This window comes from Thamnophis sirtalis, unplaced genomic scaffold (genome assembly GCF_051295495.1).
Source record: "Thamnophis sirtalis isolate CommonGarterSnake01/CBP01778 unplaced genomic scaffold, rThaSir2_p1.2 scaffold_6, whole genome shotgun sequence".
In the NCBI taxonomy this organism is placed as follows: Eukaryota; Metazoa; Chordata; class Lepidosauria; order Squamata; family Natricidae; genus Thamnophis; species Thamnophis sirtalis.
In genome coordinates, this window is record NW_028261386.1 from 79,265,914 (window position 1) to 79,284,801 (window position 18,888).

Sequence of the window (18,888 nt, forward strand, 5' to 3'; positions counted from 1 at the left end):
AGATTTCTTTTTTTCCCACCACAGTCAAAATGCAAGTGGTAATTGAAAGTTGTGTGGGTTTCTGTTTTCATTTAGCATGGAAACTCAAATCTGTTTTTGTAGGACTATATCTGTGTAGGTCTAATTTTTAAACTCTATAATACAAAATTATATCTGCATTTATCTTGGCAAGCATGATCTTTGGAAAAGGATTCAAAGATGTAAATAATTTTTCCATAATGTGCCTTCTGTCAACCCTGAAGCTGACCTGACTGAATTTATTTTGAGGCTTCAGTGCTACCACAGCTGAAGCTAAGGGATAGGGAGGGGGCGAGTAGAAAGAGCTGGGGTTTGTAGACAACCATGCACTCACAACCAGCAAACTAATTTGCTGAAGCTGACTAGGCTGTTTGCTAAGGACACTAGTCAGATGCTGCTGCTAGGCAGAGGCAGAATTTTTTTCTTCTTATTTTTCTCCCCAAAAACTAAGGTGCATCTTATACTCCAGAGCAACTTATACTCCGAAAAAGTATATATAAGTATAAGTATATAGTATAAGAGTGTGTTTGTGTGCACATGCACACATTATTAATATTGTAATATTTTGTAGAAGTAGATGTTGGCATTAGTAAAAAAATTTAAGCTTGGAGTATTATTTCCAGAAGTCCTACAATAGTGTTACATATAAAATAGTTCCTTTAATTTGTTTCTCTAATTTTTTTCTGTAATTTCGTGGGTGGAGGGGATTATACATTTTTAATATATATAAAATAAATGCAATCCAATATTTTAAGTTATCTTTTTTCTTTTTTTTATTTACGATTTTTCATTTTTTTCCGGAATTCTTCAAAAAGTCTGTCCCAGTTAAATCATTTCTTTTCCTTTTCTTTAATATGGAAAAAAGTTTTCCTAGAATATAAAATGCCTTAGATGTTCTTCTAAGAGGAGCCAGATATCTTTCTAAATTGCATGTAAGAAAGATCTTTTATGTAGAAGATAGCTTGGTCAAATATGTATCAGTGGGAATAAAAGTCAATAATTTGCAACTTTGATTATAAGTTACCAAAATGTGTATAGTGAAGCAAAAAATTATATTTGCTAAAATTCATGATTAAAAGTTTTAATACCTATATTGCATTTATTAATTGCTATGTCCCTACTAAGGAATATCCAGATGTTTTACACTGATGTTCTGAATATCTTTATATCTTTATAATTTAGCTATGGATCAAATAATTAAGGCAGAAGTTATTAATCAAGGGTTAGAACCTTCATTAGACTGTAATGCTGTTCCAGCTAAATTTAATTCTTGTACATGGAAATACTACAAGCTAGTTTGTTACATTATAATTTGGTGCATATACCACCGAATTATATCCTGCCTTTCCCTCAGAAGCTTCCTGAAAAGAAATAAAACATATTAAGCAAGAACATTTAGAAATTCAGATTATAGGATCTTTGAATGTACCAGTATGTGCAAGATTTATTATAAACTTTTGTTTTAATTTTTTTATTGTAAACTGCTGAAATTTGTGACTGCAATAGTCAAACTTGGGGAAATGCAATAATTTGGGAATGTAAGTCAAACAAAAAAATATTTTCCACATGAAGCTTACCTTTGAGCTGACTATCAATTCTTGGCAATAAAAAGTTAGAAAATTTAATTCTGATTATTTAAGACACTTCAAGACATAAGGAGAAATAACTTGATACACCAACTAAATGGTGATAAAATGAGAGACTTTTTTCTTCATTTCTATCTTAATTTGGATAGTATTAAAATATACATTAATATGGATAATATTAAAATTTCCTATTAAAAGGAAATCAATATGAGTTAATTTCTGCATCAGATCATTACATCTTAGTATTTTAAATATAATTAAGATACTAAGATATAAATTCACATTTTTCAGACTCTGCATGGGGAAGCTGAAAGTTCAGTGAGCCTGGAATATGTTTCTGTCAGTGTTGTGACATGTCTGTGCAGGAAAGACTAATCCTTGTCAGATACACTCGAGGCCTTTTTTTCTTTAACTGTGCAAAAATGAAAAATACAACTTTTGGATTTAGCTGTTCTAAGGCATATAAAAATTTAACCACACATTCTTAGAAGCAGACTCATGATCCAGTTAGATAAACACTCATGAGTTTTGAGATTAGCAAGATAACATTTTTCAAAAGTCTTCTGACTGGATTTTCTGAGATGCTTGCTATTCTGATTGTCAGGGTTTCCACACAGGAATATTGAGGTAAATAGTGTGTTAGATGGTGTCCTTAATACCCCAACAACAAAACTAATAAAAATTTGGAGTTCAGTTGCCCATTAATTAACAGGTATGTATTTAAATGCTTATAGAAAACATTGATTTAGAAAATTATATGTCCATTAATTTTGTGGACACACAACTAAAATGTTATAGCAATGCCTGCTGTTTCAGAACAAGAATCTTTTTTCCTCCCACCTTGCATATGGTTTTTTAACTAAGTAGGCATTTTTCCTACAATATCCCCCACCATTTTTAGTGTGGATTGATTCTGAAATGCATCAGGTTGGGTGTTGGAGATGTGGGATCATAAATTGAGAACTCTTATCTTTCTCTTATGTTGTGTGCATATGTTCATGTGTACATATGCATGCACTATGCCTTTTGAGGATACTTTTGGTTCCCAAAACATAAGTATTTCCCTGAGTCTTTGCTTATCATAAGGTTGCACATTTGATGGGAAAAAAATGCCACTGAGCATGAAATCCTCTATCTCACTATTGTTGAAGTTTTGAAAAGACATTCTTTAAAGTGGGAATGTCAGGAAGAGAACACCTTTTTCTCCTGTAATTATCAGAATAAATAGAATTAAACTAAACCCTGCACCTTGCTATCTTAAATTTCTTAGTAATGACAGTCAGCTGAATTATGAATAGTTTGCTGCTAGTTGCTGGAATGCTTTAAACATTACCTTCAAACTCATGTATGTCTAGAGAGCTTATTATATCAAAAGAAGTATAATTAAATCTAATACTAATTTGATTATAGGAAGGGTGAAGAAGAAAATCTAACTCTATTTTTCACTGCTCCTCATAATGGAGTTATTATCTCCACAGTATGGTGGCTTAATAGGTTTTACTCGATGTAGCTATGGTCTAAAATATGAATATTTTAAAATAAATGTTAAGTTTTAAAATAAATAAATGTTGGGGGAAAAAGATTGATTAGCATAATCAGCAATCGTTATCATATCCTTTACAGGAGCCCAACCCTGGCCCAGAATTGGGCTGTGGCCCATTGGAAACTGGACCACGCAAATAGTGGGTGAGTATACAAGCATGTGAAGCCACATTTCTGTGAGTGGCAGGTAAAGATGTGAAACCATCCCCTCTCCCCCGCCCCATTGCTGCCGCTACCAGTCCACAGAGCAGGCAAGGTTGGGGGCTGCTGCTATGTAATCTAGAAGAACACCCACAAATTGTATACAATACATTTTTCAAACCCTACTACACAAATGAAACAGCATCTAGCATATAAAACTGGAATATGCACCAAAGTATAGGCCAGGAGTCTCCAAACTTGGCAACTTTAAGACTCGTGGACTTAAACTCCCAAAATTTCCCAACCAGCATGGTATTGATGAATTCCCCTGGTACAGGCAAAAAAGAGCATTATATATTTGCAAGGGAGGACCTCTTAAGACCTCTTAAATTATATATGTACAAATGATATCATTCAGCAGCTGAGACCTTGGTTCATATTCCATGAGCTACGTATATAGCTGCAGGATGCAAGACCAAACCTTTTCAACAACTGAGTTCTTATTGTGGAATATCTATGGAGATTCTCAGTCATCCAGGTCATGGTTATCTCAAAAATGCTTTTTCAAGCATTTTTCTTTGAACATGTTTCCTTGTCATCCAAGAGGCTTCTTCAGTTCTGAAGCTTCTTGGATGAGAAGCGAAACATTTTCAAAGAAAAATTAGAAAGTCCAATTGCCTGTTGAAAAAGCACCTTTGAGATTACTGTGGAATAGTTCAGTAAAATTCATTATTCTCTCATACAGTGACACTGTTCAAGGAGAACAATGAAGATCTGTCCAGTCAACAATGCTTTTATCTATTTCAGTCCATTTTTAAACCAACCCTGCTCTATTATATTTCTATCCTTATATCATTTATAATTATTTGACTAATATATTTTGCTTTGCTAGTACATAGCTTTAAAATATAAGTTTATCTAATTTATTGCTGTAGCTACTTTTAGGAGTTAGTAACCATTTAGACTTTTTATAAGACTGAAATCCCCATAAATAGCTAAAATGAAATTTAAAAGATGGCTGCCATTTTTGTATAGTGCAAAATTAATCTAAGCAGCAATTGTTTTCACAGGAATGTAAAGAATGTACATGAAACAAAAATGGCTGAAGAAGAATCTGGAGGTGGAGTGAAAAGGGGGATCAGCCCAGAATCCTTATGTAGCCATAAGCAAAATAAGTCCAACACCACCCCCCCTCCCGATTGCTGTTGGCCCTTATCTAACTCTTACCTGATATTGGCCATTAGCTGAGAAGATTCCTGTGCATAGGTTTTAGCAATAAATCAGTTTAATTAAACCTTCACATGTGGATCTAGTCTTTCACACCTGATAATGGCAAAGAGCTATAGGGTAGCTATAGAAGAAAACCTCATGAAATCACCATAGCTGGATTTATAAAATACATAAAGCATAAATTATATGCTCTTTAAATATTTTTCTTGAAGTGAATGGATGTGATCCAAGAGTTGATAACACTTTCAGGGGGTGCCAAAAAATGTAAGTTAAACTCTGGAATATATGTTTTTGTAAATTAAGTAGAGAGTGTTTATGAAGAAGCAACAATGGCTATGTAAAATTATTTGTGTGTGTGTAGTTAAATCCATATTTCTATATACCTTTATTCCCATGAATGGAATTATAAAACCACTGCACCTAAGGCTGCTCTGGCTGTGATAGGTAAAGGTAAAGGTTCCCCTTGCACATATGTGCTAGTAGTCAGGACTCTAGGGGGCAGTACTCATCTCCATTTCAAAGCTGAAGAGCCAGAACTGTCCGAAGATGTCTCCATGGTCATGTCATTTTTTTATTTGCATTTTTACATGCTTTCAAACTGCTAGGTTGGCAGAAGCTGGGACAAGTAATGGGAGCTCACTCCGTTATGCAGCACTAGGGATTTTAACTGCCAACCTTTCTGATCAACAAGCTCAGCATCTTAGCCACTGGGCCACTACGTCCCTTCTGGCTGTGATAGATAAACACAAATCTATGCCTTATTATTATAAGGTTTTGAAACAGAGCTATAAAGAGGCAATAGTTCAGTGTAGAATATGACTGAGTGGACAGATGGAAGGAATGAGATCCTAAGACTATTGTGGGGTGTGTATGAGGAGAGTGCCTGATTGGAGCATATGATAGGATTGGGAGTGCGACCTGGAAGTCCCTCCACTGAGTGCAGAAGCAGAAGTGGATGGGGGCCCAGATTCGTCTCCCGTCCTGGAGTGAATGGTGTGTGTGGCCTGCTGGGAAGAATGGGGGCCATGGGAGAGGGGAGAGGGTCTATGGGGATGGGGGAGGGTCAGAGCATTTCGGTTATGACCAGGAGGGGCAGATATGACGGGAGCTGTAGGGCTAGCCATTATCGGGGAAGAAGGACTCGCTACATTACAGCGATTCCTTGTTCTGGCCCCTCAGGCTCAACTCAAGGACCTGGTGGCAGAGGAGATCAGGGCCCTGGTCTCAGGTTGCTGTTGCTAAATGCCAGGTCTGTGGTGAATAAAGCTCCCCTTGTCCGGGACTTAATATTAGACGAGGAGGCAGACCTGGCATGTATAATTGAAACCTGGCTGAGCCAAGAGGGAGGAGTCCCCCTCTCAGAAATGTGCCCAGATGGTTCCAGGTGCTCTACCAACCACGACACCAGGCAAAGGGTGGGGGAGTAGCAGTTATCATCCGAAGGTCGTTAGCTCCTCGCAGGATCCCTGCCCCAGAGATTGTGGGGTGTGAGTCTCTCCTCTTGAAGTTGGACCTAGGGGTTCAATTGGGCTTGTTCTTGACGTACCTACCTCCCAGCTGCATCATAACAGCCCTGCCTGTGCTCCTAGAGGCAGTAGCCGGGTTGGCGGTGGAGTTCCCCAGACTAATGGTACTGGGGGACTTTAATCTGCCATCTCTTGGTGAACACTACAATGGGGCACAGGAGTTCATGGCTTCCATGACAACCATGGACTTGACCCAAATAGTTCAGGGTCCAACTCATAGAGCAGGACACACACTCGACCTTGTATTTCTCTCAGGGCAGTGGAGACGTGATCTAGAATTAAGGGGAATAGAGATCTCGCCCTTGTCATGGTCAGATCACTCCTTGGTGAGGCTTGACTCTGGGATGCTACTCCCCCATTGCAGGGAGGTGGAGCCGATTAAGTGGTTCCGCCCCAGGCGCCTGATGGACCCAGAGGGATTTCAGAGGGAGCTTGGAGGGATACCTGACTCCCTTGTCCACAATCCGACAGAGTCCTTGGTCGCTGCCGGGAATGTTGCGGCGGCTGAGGCACTGGATCAGATTGTGCCTTTGAGGTCTCTCCGCAGCAGTGGATCAGGAGGGCACCTTGGTTCACTGAGGAACTCCGGGAGATGAAGCGCCAAAAGAGACGTCTACAGCGACGCTGGAGGGCTAGTAACTCCGAATCTGACCGAGCACTATTAAGTCCTTTATCAGGACTTATTTAGTGGTGATACGGGCGGCAAAATGTACACATTTTTCCACTCTTATTGCGTCTGTGGAATCTCGCCCAGCCGCCCTGTTTAGGGTGACCCGCTCCCTCCTGAAAGGTGAGGAGGCGCGGGAACCCCTGCAGGGAAGAGCTGAGGAGTTCGTTCAGTTTCTGTCGGATAAAATCACTCAGATTCGGGCAGGCCTGGACTCCACTTGGGCAGTACCTGCTGAGATGTCGAGGGAGAGTCTAAATCGCATTTGCTGGGATGAGTTCGAGTTTGTCACTCCTGATGAAGTGGACAAGGCCATGGGAGCGATGAGTGCCTCCACCTGTTTACTTGACCCGTGCCCCTCTTGGCTGGTTTCGACCAGCAGAGAGGTAACATGAGGCTGGCTCCAGACGATTACAAACGCATCTTTGTAGGAGGGGTCTTTCCCGCAACCATTAAAGGAAGCAGTGGTAAGACCCCTCCTCAAGAAGCCTTCTCTGGATCCAGCTATTTTCAAGAACTATCATCCTGTCTCCAACCTTCCTTTTCCGGGGAAGGTTGTCAAGAAGGTGGTGGCGCTTCAACTCCGATGGACCTTGAATGAAGCGGATTATCTAGACTCCTTTCAGTCTGGTTTCAGGCCTGAGTACAGCACAGAAACCGCTTTGGTCGCACTGACCGATGATCTCTGGCGGGCTACGGATAGAGGAAATTCCTCTATCCTGGTGCTTCTTGACCTCTCAGTGGCCTTCAATACCATCAACCATGGTATCCTTCTGTGACGGCTAGAGGTGGTGGGAGTGAGAGGCACCGTTTTACGGTGGTTCTCCTCTTACCTCTCTGACAGGTCGCAGTCAGTGTTGGTCAGGGGGCAAAGGTCGACCCCTAGGCCCCTTAAATGTGGTGTGCCACAGGGTTCGGTCTTGTCCCCTCTCCTATTTAACATCTACATGAAGCCGCTGGGCGAGATCATACGACAGCATGGGGTAAAGTACCATCAATATGCGGATGATACACAACTGTATCTTTCCGCCCCATGCCAGCTCAGTGTAGCGGTGGACGTGATGTGCCTATGCTTGGAAGCTGTCAGGATCTGGATGGGGGTGAACAAACTTGTACTCAATCCCAATAAGACTGAGTGGATTTGGATGCTGTCCCCGAAGGACAGCCTAGACAGTCCATCCTTAATCCTGAGGAGTGAAAATTTACACCCCTCAGAGAGGGCCCGCAATTTGGGAGTCCTCCTGGACTCGCAGCTGACACTGGAACACCATTTGCTGGCTGTGACCAGGGGGGCCTTTGCCCAGGTTCGCCTGGTGCACCAATTGCGGCCCTATTTGGATCGAGAGGCACTTCACACAGTTACTCACACCCTTGTCACCTCAAGGCTAGATTATTGCAACGCGCTCTACATGGGGCTACCCTTGAAAAGCGTTCGGAGACTGCAACTAGTCCAGAATGCGGCCACGCAAGCGATATTGGGTGTACTGAGGTACACCCACATTACACCTGTCCTCCGTGAGCTGCACTGGCTACCAATTGGTCTCCGGATGCAATTCAAGGTGTTGGTTATTACCTTTAAAGCCCTACATGGCTTAGGGCCAGCGTACCTGCGAGACCGCCTACTGCCACATACCTCCCAGCAGCCGGTGAGATCCAACAGATTGGGCCTCCTTCAGATGCCATTAGCCAGACAATGTCAGCTGGCGGCTCCCCGGAGGAGAGCCTTCTCTGTGGCTGCTCCGACCCTTTGGAATGAGCTACCCCCAGAGATCCGGACCCTTCCCACTCTCATGGCCTTCAGGAAAGCTGTTAAGACCTGGCTATTCTGGCAGGCTTGGGGCTGTTGACCTCACTGTTGAGGTCCAGCCCCAATTAGAACGAATGCATGTGTTGTGCTTTTAAATCTGTCTTTTTTTAATAATTTCTTTCTCCCTCTTCTTTTTGTAAGCCGCCCGGAGTCTTTCGGAATTGGGCGGCATATAAATTCCACAAATAAATAAATAAATAAATAAATAAATAAATAAATAAATAAATAAATAAATAAGACTGCTCATCATTTTCACAGACAGGTACTTTGCTCATCAGCTCTGGAGAGACTGCATTGCCAACAGTGAAATAATTGCCCCTTAAGCATGAAGAGAGTGAGAAAAGGTAAAACTTCTGATGAAAGACCATTCCTAAAATTGTCTAAAGGGAAGCATGATTCATGCATCCACACCACTCAAGATTACATAGTTACTAGAAATCCTTAAAACCATGCAAGTCCGTGAACGTGCTATTCAATCACTTTGAAAAGTCACTATTTGTCACTCATACTGTGACACTGTGCATCTCAGTGCTGATCCTAGTGCCAGGTTCTAATGTCCACCATCTTCTGCTTTGATTCCTTTCTTCAGTTAAAAAGTCAGAAGGAATCTGATAAGATCTGTTCCAACTAACACGTTTCATTAAAAGACAAAGCATTTTGTCATCTGCAGTAACTTTGAGGTCTGACATATCCCTCTTTGGAAAAACAGCACTTTAACATCACCATCGAGGTTGAATTCCCAAAAGTTTCAGGCCATCTCAGATGGTCTGCTCAAACATAATAGGTTTTAACATATTATATTTATTAGCTATTAAGGTACTTGTAATCTGTCTCACACGTACTGTGCAACTTTACTTAAACACCATCACTGATGGAATAAGAACTCCTGCCTAGGGCAGGGGTTTGGACTAGAAGACCTCCAAGGTTCCTTCCAGCCCTCAGATTCTATGATTCTGTGACCCCTCCCCACCTCCTTTCTTTCCAATTCCATCTCCACCCAATTTAAATCCTAGCCATCAGTGATGGATTTCTATGGTTCGCCCAAACCGGTAGCTCTGCTGTGAAGCAGAGAGTGAACCAATTCTCTGTTGCTTTGAAAGTGGGCCCGCCTGCCCACCCCTGGGTTATACCTACCTTTATTTCAGCTTCTGAAGCCCAGCTGATCAGGGGCAGCAGATTGAATTGCCGGCCCTCAACTGTTTTCCTTGCTTTCCGAGCAAGTCTCTTTTAACTTTGCACATGCGCGCAGCAAGCTGGTAGGAACGCCAGTAGAAACCCATCACTGCTAGCCTCGCTATGCATCTCATTAAAATGAGCTGCAGCTCACTAAAGCTTTTGACATTTTTTTTGGCCAGGTTTAGACCAACATAGCTGTCCTCCTAGAATTTCTCTAGTCAAAAATCAGTTCTTTATTTGATATTGGAGCTTCTATATATTTATGTGGGAGGCTCTGTAGAATGAAATATTGTTTTAGGGTTTGGGGAGTCTTTGTTTCTTATTTTCTAATCATTCCCCTCTTTTGCCCAATTTCAGGGGTCTTGTCTCCCCCTGCACATATTTAAGTCAAAGAATGAGTTCCACTGTGGTTAACAAATGAGGCCAAATAACAAAGATTTTTGTCCACATTGCAAGATAATTTACTAGGCATAAGGTTGGATTCACTTCCATTTCAGGCATACACATTTCAAGACTGCAAGGAATATAATGAAGCCTATATGTGTTTTATTGCAGTGACGCAAAGGATATACATATGTGAATCTGTGTGGTACTTTTTTCCTGCCTCTGTTTGCTAAGTCCTCAACAGGTATAATGAATATTTAGGCTTTTAAAGTGGGATTTCAACTTGCTATCATAACTGTCCCTGGAAGAGTGGTAATAACTTGCAAATCTATACTAAGGATGCATGAGTGAACAGATATGTTGATTGGATATCCTATCAATATTTTTGGACCAGTTTCAATATTAAGGGGGGGGACTATTTTTTTTCTTCCTTCTGCTTCCTAATTATTTCTTTTGTGGCATAGTATCATCATAATGAATTTGATACCGCTGTTGAAACTGAATGATCATGCTGGCAAATTGACATATCTACACTTACAATAATAAAATGGAAAGTCCAGGAAATGATAATAGCTTCCTGTTTCTTGAAACATCAAGTAAGACTCCAAAAGTTTGTATTTGGGTTAAAAGCTCAGTGTTTTTACAATGGTTGTTCATCTTATGCTACTTTTCACCTAGAAAGCATAAGCACATAGCCACCTTGCTACTGAAATCTGCATTCAGTCCAGTGGTGGAATTCAAAAATTTTTACTACCGGTTCTGTGGGTGCGGCTTTGTGGGTGTGGCATGGCTTTGTGGGCATGGCAGGGGAAGGTTACTGCAAAATCCCCATTCCCTCCCCACCCCACTAACCTGCTTTCTAGCTCCTTTCTCCTGTCCAGTGCAACAAAAGAAGATCAACTGAGAAGCAGCAGAGGTAGGGCTAGCCTATTTGCCGGTTCTCCAAACTACTCAAAATTTTCACTACCGGTTCTCTAGAACTTGTCAGAACTGGCTCAATACCACCTCTGATTCAGTCACTTAATTTATGGATGCATTTTGTGATTGTGATGATATGTCATTGTCAGTGATCTAATATTGCTACCAAAGCTGCAGAACTTAACATGTAGGTTGGAAGTGGTAATGCTGAAAGTGCAAAACACAAAAAGAGAAAGGGAAGACATAAAAAGAGGTACAGAGAGAAGTACAGAAAGAGAGTGAGAGCAAGATCCATACTACTCTAAACCAAACTCATTACTAAAAGGCACATTTTCCTCTGCTAAATATAGGTTGTATCGATCCATTTGCCAGGCATAAGAGATAGAAATAAAAGCTGGGGGTGGGGGGAGAGAAATAAGAAGACATTTCATGTTTCCACCCAGCAGCTATGTCCTAAAGAATTGCATTCATTTTGATTCACTCAATTTTTTCATCAAACAAGACATCGAAACTTTAGGTTTTAAGTATTTCAATAACCATGAAAGATTTGATAGAATAGAACCATGCCTTCTGGCTACACACCAAGATAACAACTCTCTTTAATAATAAATAGAAGTGCAATGAGTGAGCTTAGATTTAAAAAAAATATTTGATTTTTACTGATGTGTCACCATTTGAGTTCAATGGGGTTGCCAATGCAGATTATTATATCTGCTCAATTAAGTATAACTGCCTTAAACAATCCAGCAAAATTTCATACTTTTACTATGCCACTGGCTATTTGTTTTGGAATCATGTTATTGCTATAGTAAAATGCAGGCTAAGAATGCTTCTGAAACAAAGAATCTTATTGACTGAAATTGCAGTGTTATTATATAATAATAATAATAATCTTGAAAACTGTTTGCTATTGTTGTTTTGAAATGAACCCTAAGGTGATGGAAAACTTGAGATAGCCAGGAAAGGAAATAAATGCTGATAAAAGTACACAAGATTGTCCCAAATGATGCTCAGCTTTGTTTTGTTTGATTGATCTTTACACAAGGTGGCTCTTTGACACTATCTGAATGTTGGATATTTCCAGATGGAAATATTTGTGAGCCTTCCATAAATTCCTAGCTCCTGGTGTGTTTTTTGCCGGGTGCACTTTCAAATGATTTTGGAATCTTAAACTACACTGGGGCAAACAAGTACAAATTACTTTTGCTTTCTCACAGAAGTCCATGAGAACTTAGAAACCACAGGCAACAAATATCTTATACAACAGACCTGGATTCCTGATCATAACAAGTCAGCAACCATTTGCTTCAATTGTCTGGAAACCTAAGGTTCTGTAGAAATGATGAAATGGTGCATTGCTGGACAGGTTTTTTTTTATAAAAGACCAAGGGAATACATGGAATGTGTGAATGAAGTCTTCCAACTCCTGTGCCATGGAAATAACATTGCAAAAAACACTTTGAGAATGAAAGGAAGGAAGGGAAGGGAGGGGAGGGAGGGAGGGAGAAATAGAAATAAAGAGCTAATAAAGGAGAATATTTGTAGCTCGGGATTGAAATGAGGGTCCTTGGTGCTCTTTGAGCTTTGAGATTGTTTTCTTGAAGACATTTCATTAGCCAAACTAGGTAACATCAGCTGTGCTTGTAAGGAGTTGTGTTTGGGTTTGCTCTCAGTTTATATTCTTGTGGCTTGCCCTGTTGGATGTTGGTGGGAGTGGTCCAAAGAAACAGCTGTTTGTTATCCCTGCATGTATGTACATTTTAATGCTTTAATTATATATAGCTTGATTTAACTTTGCATTGATCTGTACCTTAAATATGTTTATACGTACAGTACATGTACTGTCTATATCAATGTGTATGTATGTGTGTATGTCCAGGAAATATATCTGTCCAGGAATAGATAGGAAGGAAGGTGCTTAGTAATTGCTTTTGTGGAACAGAAAATTGGAATGCACAGCATCAAGAGACGGAAGGACATGGCAGTCTGCAGTGCAAACTAAATCCTTTCCAAAATTCTGCTAAATTATCTCAATCTAGATAGATTTTTCCTTAAACTATCTTCCATATAAAGTTAAATGACTACAAGACAACAGTAGTTTAAATGTGCAGTGAAGGCATGCTACATCCTCAAGCTTTTAAAGGTCAACAAATTCTAGATATATTTATATCTAGGTTTGGTACTGTGCAGGTCACATTAATGCTGAAGAATTGATGCTTTCGAACTGTGGCACTCTTGAGAGTCCCTTGGACTGCAAGGAGATCAAATCAGTCAATCCTAAAGGAAATCAACTCTGACTGTTCCTTGGAAGGAACAGATATTGAAGCTCAAATACTTAGCCCCCCTAATGAGAAAAGAGGACTCATTGGAGAAGACCCAATGTTTGGAATGTTTGAAGTCAAAAGGAGAAAGGGATGGGTGGTTAGATAGCATTGTTGATACAATGAACATTAATCTGGCAAACTTCAGGAAACAGTGGAGGACAAGGGGGCCTGGCATGCTATAGTCCATGGGGTCGTGAAGAGTCGGACACAAGTTAGTGACTGAACCACAACAAGATTACATTGAAACTTTGATGCTGTAGTATTAACCAGTAAGTGGGGGATTGCCTTGACCAACACATTGAAATCAGTGCAATTAGCAATTATACAAACATAACAGAATCAGTATAACTGCATTCTGGATAAAGCTATTTGTTAATCTTTCTTTCCATGCTTATTCTCATATATTAGTGCTGATTATAGTCAAGAGTTAACCACAAATACATTAAATAGCTCCATTTTTAAATCTTTTTGGGGGAATGGGAGGAGGAAAATTTAGCATCTTCATTTGCTTTTTGGTATTATTTGGAATAGCAGTGCTATGGATCAGATAGTGTCCAATTACATTCCCTGCAGGGGAAGAAAAACCCAAGAGATCAGCAGTCTTTTATGTTTTTGCCTAAAGGTTTCAAATGTAAAAACAAATTAGGTGTCTAAAATAAAATTAAGGATAATAAAATTGATTTTTATGCCAGACTTGTTTGTACTCAATGACACAGACTGACTGGGCAGGTAATTGTTATAATCGGTTTTAGAATGAGAATTTGGGAAGCAAATTAATTTTATTTGTTCTTGGACAGTTAAAAAGGATATTGAAAGTTAAAATGCTGGAACACTGGAAATACACACGGAAAAATGGACAATTTGGGAGGAGACCAATGATTTCCTAACAAACAAATTATGAAATAATGGAATAATAATAAATAAGTCAGCACAATTATATGTTTTGGAAGGCATTAGGAACAAATATCCACTTAATATTTTGTAAGTTTATAATACTAATGGATAGGGGGAGAAACTAGAATGAGAGATACATAATTTGGCTTGTGTTTAATTTAAAATTTTTGTAGGACTATGCAGGATTCAAAAATGATTCAGAAATTGTCTTTCAGATTTGAAGCAAACCTAGCATCTTTCAGCTCTCCATTAGAGCTGTTCCTTTATTCCATCGTAAAATCTTTCATCCACTCAGCCTTCATACTCTGTAATATTTCCACTGACTGCTTCTGATTTCAAGGGTTAATTCTCAACCATCTTGCCTGAGTACTTTTCATTGTTGGATGCAAATGCATCACTACCTTCACTATCAAGGGCAGATACACACAAAGCCACAGCATCTAGAATACAGCACAAAAGAGAGCATCCTGCTAACATAGCTACATTTCCTGCCTTGCAGATCAGAAATTCAGTGGACTAAGAGACACATGCAGAATTATACAAAGAATCTGTACATGTAATCTATCTCCTTATTCTTATTCATGAATAGTCCCTTCCTCAAAGGCCAAGGACAAAGCATTGTTTTAGTCTTGCTTGCTTGTTTATTCCCCTCCTCCCTAAAGTGGCTTAAAACATTTTCTTCCTATTATTTTTCCATTTCCCAACTTTTTTGGTTGATATTCACCTTTCTGATCAGGTCTAAAGAGTAAATTAACCTTTTCTATTTCAGCCAATTCAACCTGGGATCAAGTACTGTAGCAAATGATATAGCTATCAAAACAGTTACCAAGATGACTCTGACAATTTATAAGTTTTCAGACAGTTGGGAAAAACAGACCACACTTCAAGATGAAGAAAATTCAGTCACAAAAGCTCTTTATTCATTTCACTCACTCAATACATGTCCAGCAGCATGGATCTCATGGGATATGTGTGTTGGAAGAGTGATCAGAAAGAAGAGCTGATTTTCAGCAATTCTTCCACCAACTTTTCTGTGTCTCAAGTATCCACTTGCAAAGATGGATTAAAACCTGCAAAGATGGATTAAAACATCTCTTTCAGGGAAGAAATGACACTTCTCCAGTTTAACCTGGAAGGTGATAATCTTCAAATATTTTCCCAAAGGTTAAGAGTGCCTTAATTTCAAAGATATTCTTTAAAATAAAAACACATTTATAAGTTTCTTTAACAGTTATCTAACAGGTTGCATAAACTGCAAATAAAGTTATGATTCAGTATACTCAGGCAATTAATATCAATTTAGCAATAAACTTACATTAAAAACAAATTTAGAACAGTCATATATTGTTTCATCTAATTTAGTTAGATGGAGTGGATTGCTGTTTCATTCAAATGAGATAACGTTTTTGATGTCTGTGAGGTTCAAATATATTTGTCTTGACTCAAAGGTTTTCAGTCCCTATGTCAGTTAACACTATGAACCACTCACCCCATACTGTATTCTTCAGACTATAAGAAGCACCTGATTATAAGACACACCTAGGTTTAGAGGAGGGGGGAAATCAGGCAGAGCCTGAGAGGACATTAGATAGGTGTCCTCTCATGTGCCAGCTCTGCCTATTGAGTCCTGCACTGCGGAAAAGAGACAGAAGAGGCGGGCTTCAGCACTGTAAAAGGACCTTGCCATGGCAGCCCGGCTGCTAGTCACCAAAGGACCAGCTTTGTTTCCACCCACTTTGGGGGTGGGAAAAGTACATCTTATGGAGAAAAAATATGGTATATAAAGGCACCACTTTCTCAATGTGACATATGGGCTGGTGCTTGTCACAGGCTTTATATGATTGGGTAAATAATGGAGAGCTAATGACTATTGCACAAAGATAACACCTGTAATACTTCTGCTATCTATCCCCTCTGCTCAATAGATCCCTGTCTATCTGGCTGGATATTATTGATTTGCCTTGTTTGTTTGTGCTAACAGACCATTCCTTAGGAAGAAGAAAATAAGTGAAGCAAAAGAAAGAGCTCAGAAATTTGTCATTGAGAGATCAGGGAATAGATTTCCCCAAACAGATCATGTGCAGACTCTCACATTTTTATTACAGTTGGAAGAACGGGTGTCTTAAGCTGTAAAGATGGAACAAATGAAATGTTCAGGCTTGGGGGGAAAAAATCTGCCTAGGTTTTTCAGTGAAAAGAAAGAGCCTAAGGTAATCATCCACTTGTGGGCTTCCAGTCAACTTTTTATGATGGCAGATTAGGGCCATAAAAGACATTTGGATTGGGTTGGATTGGGTTAATTTAGTCTGGTGTGATCAACTGTCTCCCTGTCTAATATTGCAAAGGAGGTCACAGCAAGCTGTAAATTGTACTCATTTGACCTGAAAAATGTATTTCTTCCAGAAGGGAAATTTAGGATTTCGTCCCAGTTAAGACAAATGAATCCTGTTAAAAATATCCAAGATAAACCTCATAACTTCCTTTAGCTAAGGAATCTGGAAGAGCTGCATTAAGTACATATTTATTTCTAGGCAACATTCAAAATATTTATGAAGCTCCAGTTGGGCTTAGAATCTCATATCTCAAGGAATAGCTCTTCCTTAAACAACCCACCTGTCTTCTTAGATTTGGAAAAGTATCTCGTCCATATTGGCTGAAATATATTGGATGGTGGTTTAAGGCTTCTTAGTGCAAATATTTTGCATTGTTTCTCTAAGAACTATATCCGGTATTAATTGAGGATATTTCAAGGTCTGGTGAAGGTTCAAATTTTATGCTGAACATTTATGAATTTTTAGTGCATCTATCTTTATACTCAAATAAATGAAGTTGGACAGAGAGAAAGTAACAATCACCAGCACAAAGAGGGAGAGAATGAAGGAAGAAAATAAAAAACAGTACTGAATAGAATATGGGTGACATTATTTCTCAACCAGAAATAGAACAAGGTATTCATATCTGTTTATCTACTGTATAAACTTTGGCTGACAAATTCATACTATATGCATTATTTCCAGACAACAATCTCCTAAAACAGGTTGGTAAACGATGACCTGTGCGTCAAATCCAGCCTGACAGCTGTGTTGGTATAACCTATCAGCTAAGAATTAATGGCTGAAGAGGAGGCAGGTCATCAGACCCAAGTCTTAGCTGAGCTCCTGTTGCAAGAGATGGGGCTATGGAACATGGCAACACCATGCTTCTTGGTCTACCAGTCTGTCAACTATGTTCACAGAAACAAAGGAGGAACAGAGGCTGACCCTTTACTAAAACAGTTTGCTGATCCTATCCTAAACATTGGGTGTCAGCTATGTGTTATAATGTCACAACAGAATACTCTATGCTATGAATACCCGTCCTAAAAGGGAATCTTAACTAAAAGCACAATGACTCTAAATGTCACAATCTCTCTTAAGTACAAAACGGTAGTAGACAACTGACAAAATTATTTTGGGACAATATGAGTCTCGACTGATAGGACCTACAGTTTCTGTTTCTCCTTGCTACTAAATTTAACATTGGTTGTTTTATAGTGATATTTCCTATGTTGGAATAAATTTATAAATGACAGGTAAAATTGAACGATTGAACAAATAAATGAATTCTTGGCATTGCTGTTCTCAACATTCAGTTCCATGCCTAGTATTATCATGTTCTATAGTATTACCTAGGACAGTGATGGCTAATTGTTTTGTTGTCAAGTGCTGGTATGCTGGTTGCCAAGTTTGGAGACCCCTGTTTAGATTATCTGATCCTGTGGTGGGATTTAAATAATTTAACAACTGCTTCTCTGCCCTAATGATTTCTTCCAACAACCAGTTCACCAAACTGCTCAGAAAGTTAACAACTGGTTCTCCCAAAGGGGTGCGAACTGGCTGAATCCCACCACTGATCTGATCACTCTGTCCTGTGTTACAAGTATTTAAACAGATTAGCTAGTTTGATTATCTGATTTTAAGAGGATTTTTAAAAAAATTGTAAGGCAGTTTTCAAATTGTTTGAGCTTGTTCGTGTCCTCAGATTGGGGTTGCTTTATGAATGAAAAATGAGTTATGAGTTCTACAAATAAATTTAAAAAGTAGCACCCAGAGTACAGCAACCAGGCTGCTCAAAGGATGGCTATATTTTCATACCCTGATACCTGAAAACAAATGCTGAACATTATTGGTGGCATAGTTAAACTCTCTCCCAAACTCACTCTAAGATCAAGAAGTTTTTGTGACCTGAAAAAGATCTGTGCTTTTGATACCAGTAAGATGAAATGGATGCCTCAGACAGTGCTCCTGACCTTAATTCATTTCCTCTTGCTATTAGTTTTCCAGCTTTGCTCTGAAGCTTTGTTGCTATAGTAATAGCATTTTTACCATCTACTCCCCTCTCTCCATAATCTCAGTGATCAACTCCAATTGGATTTGGATAGAAGAAAGATGGGTCTCTAGCTTGGACTTTATCTCAACCTCACAGCTCTTATCTGAGTCAGGATCTCAAGTCCAAACAATACAGGCCCACAGTTACATAGAGAAACATTGCATTATGGAAAGACCTGAAAGGAAGACCTCCTCCTTGCCCCTTCCTTTATTTTGTAAAGGAGGAAACATGCTTATAAAGCTCAACTCCCTATGATTATTTGAACATATATCCACACATTTTTCTTGGCAATGAGATAGATCTGCCA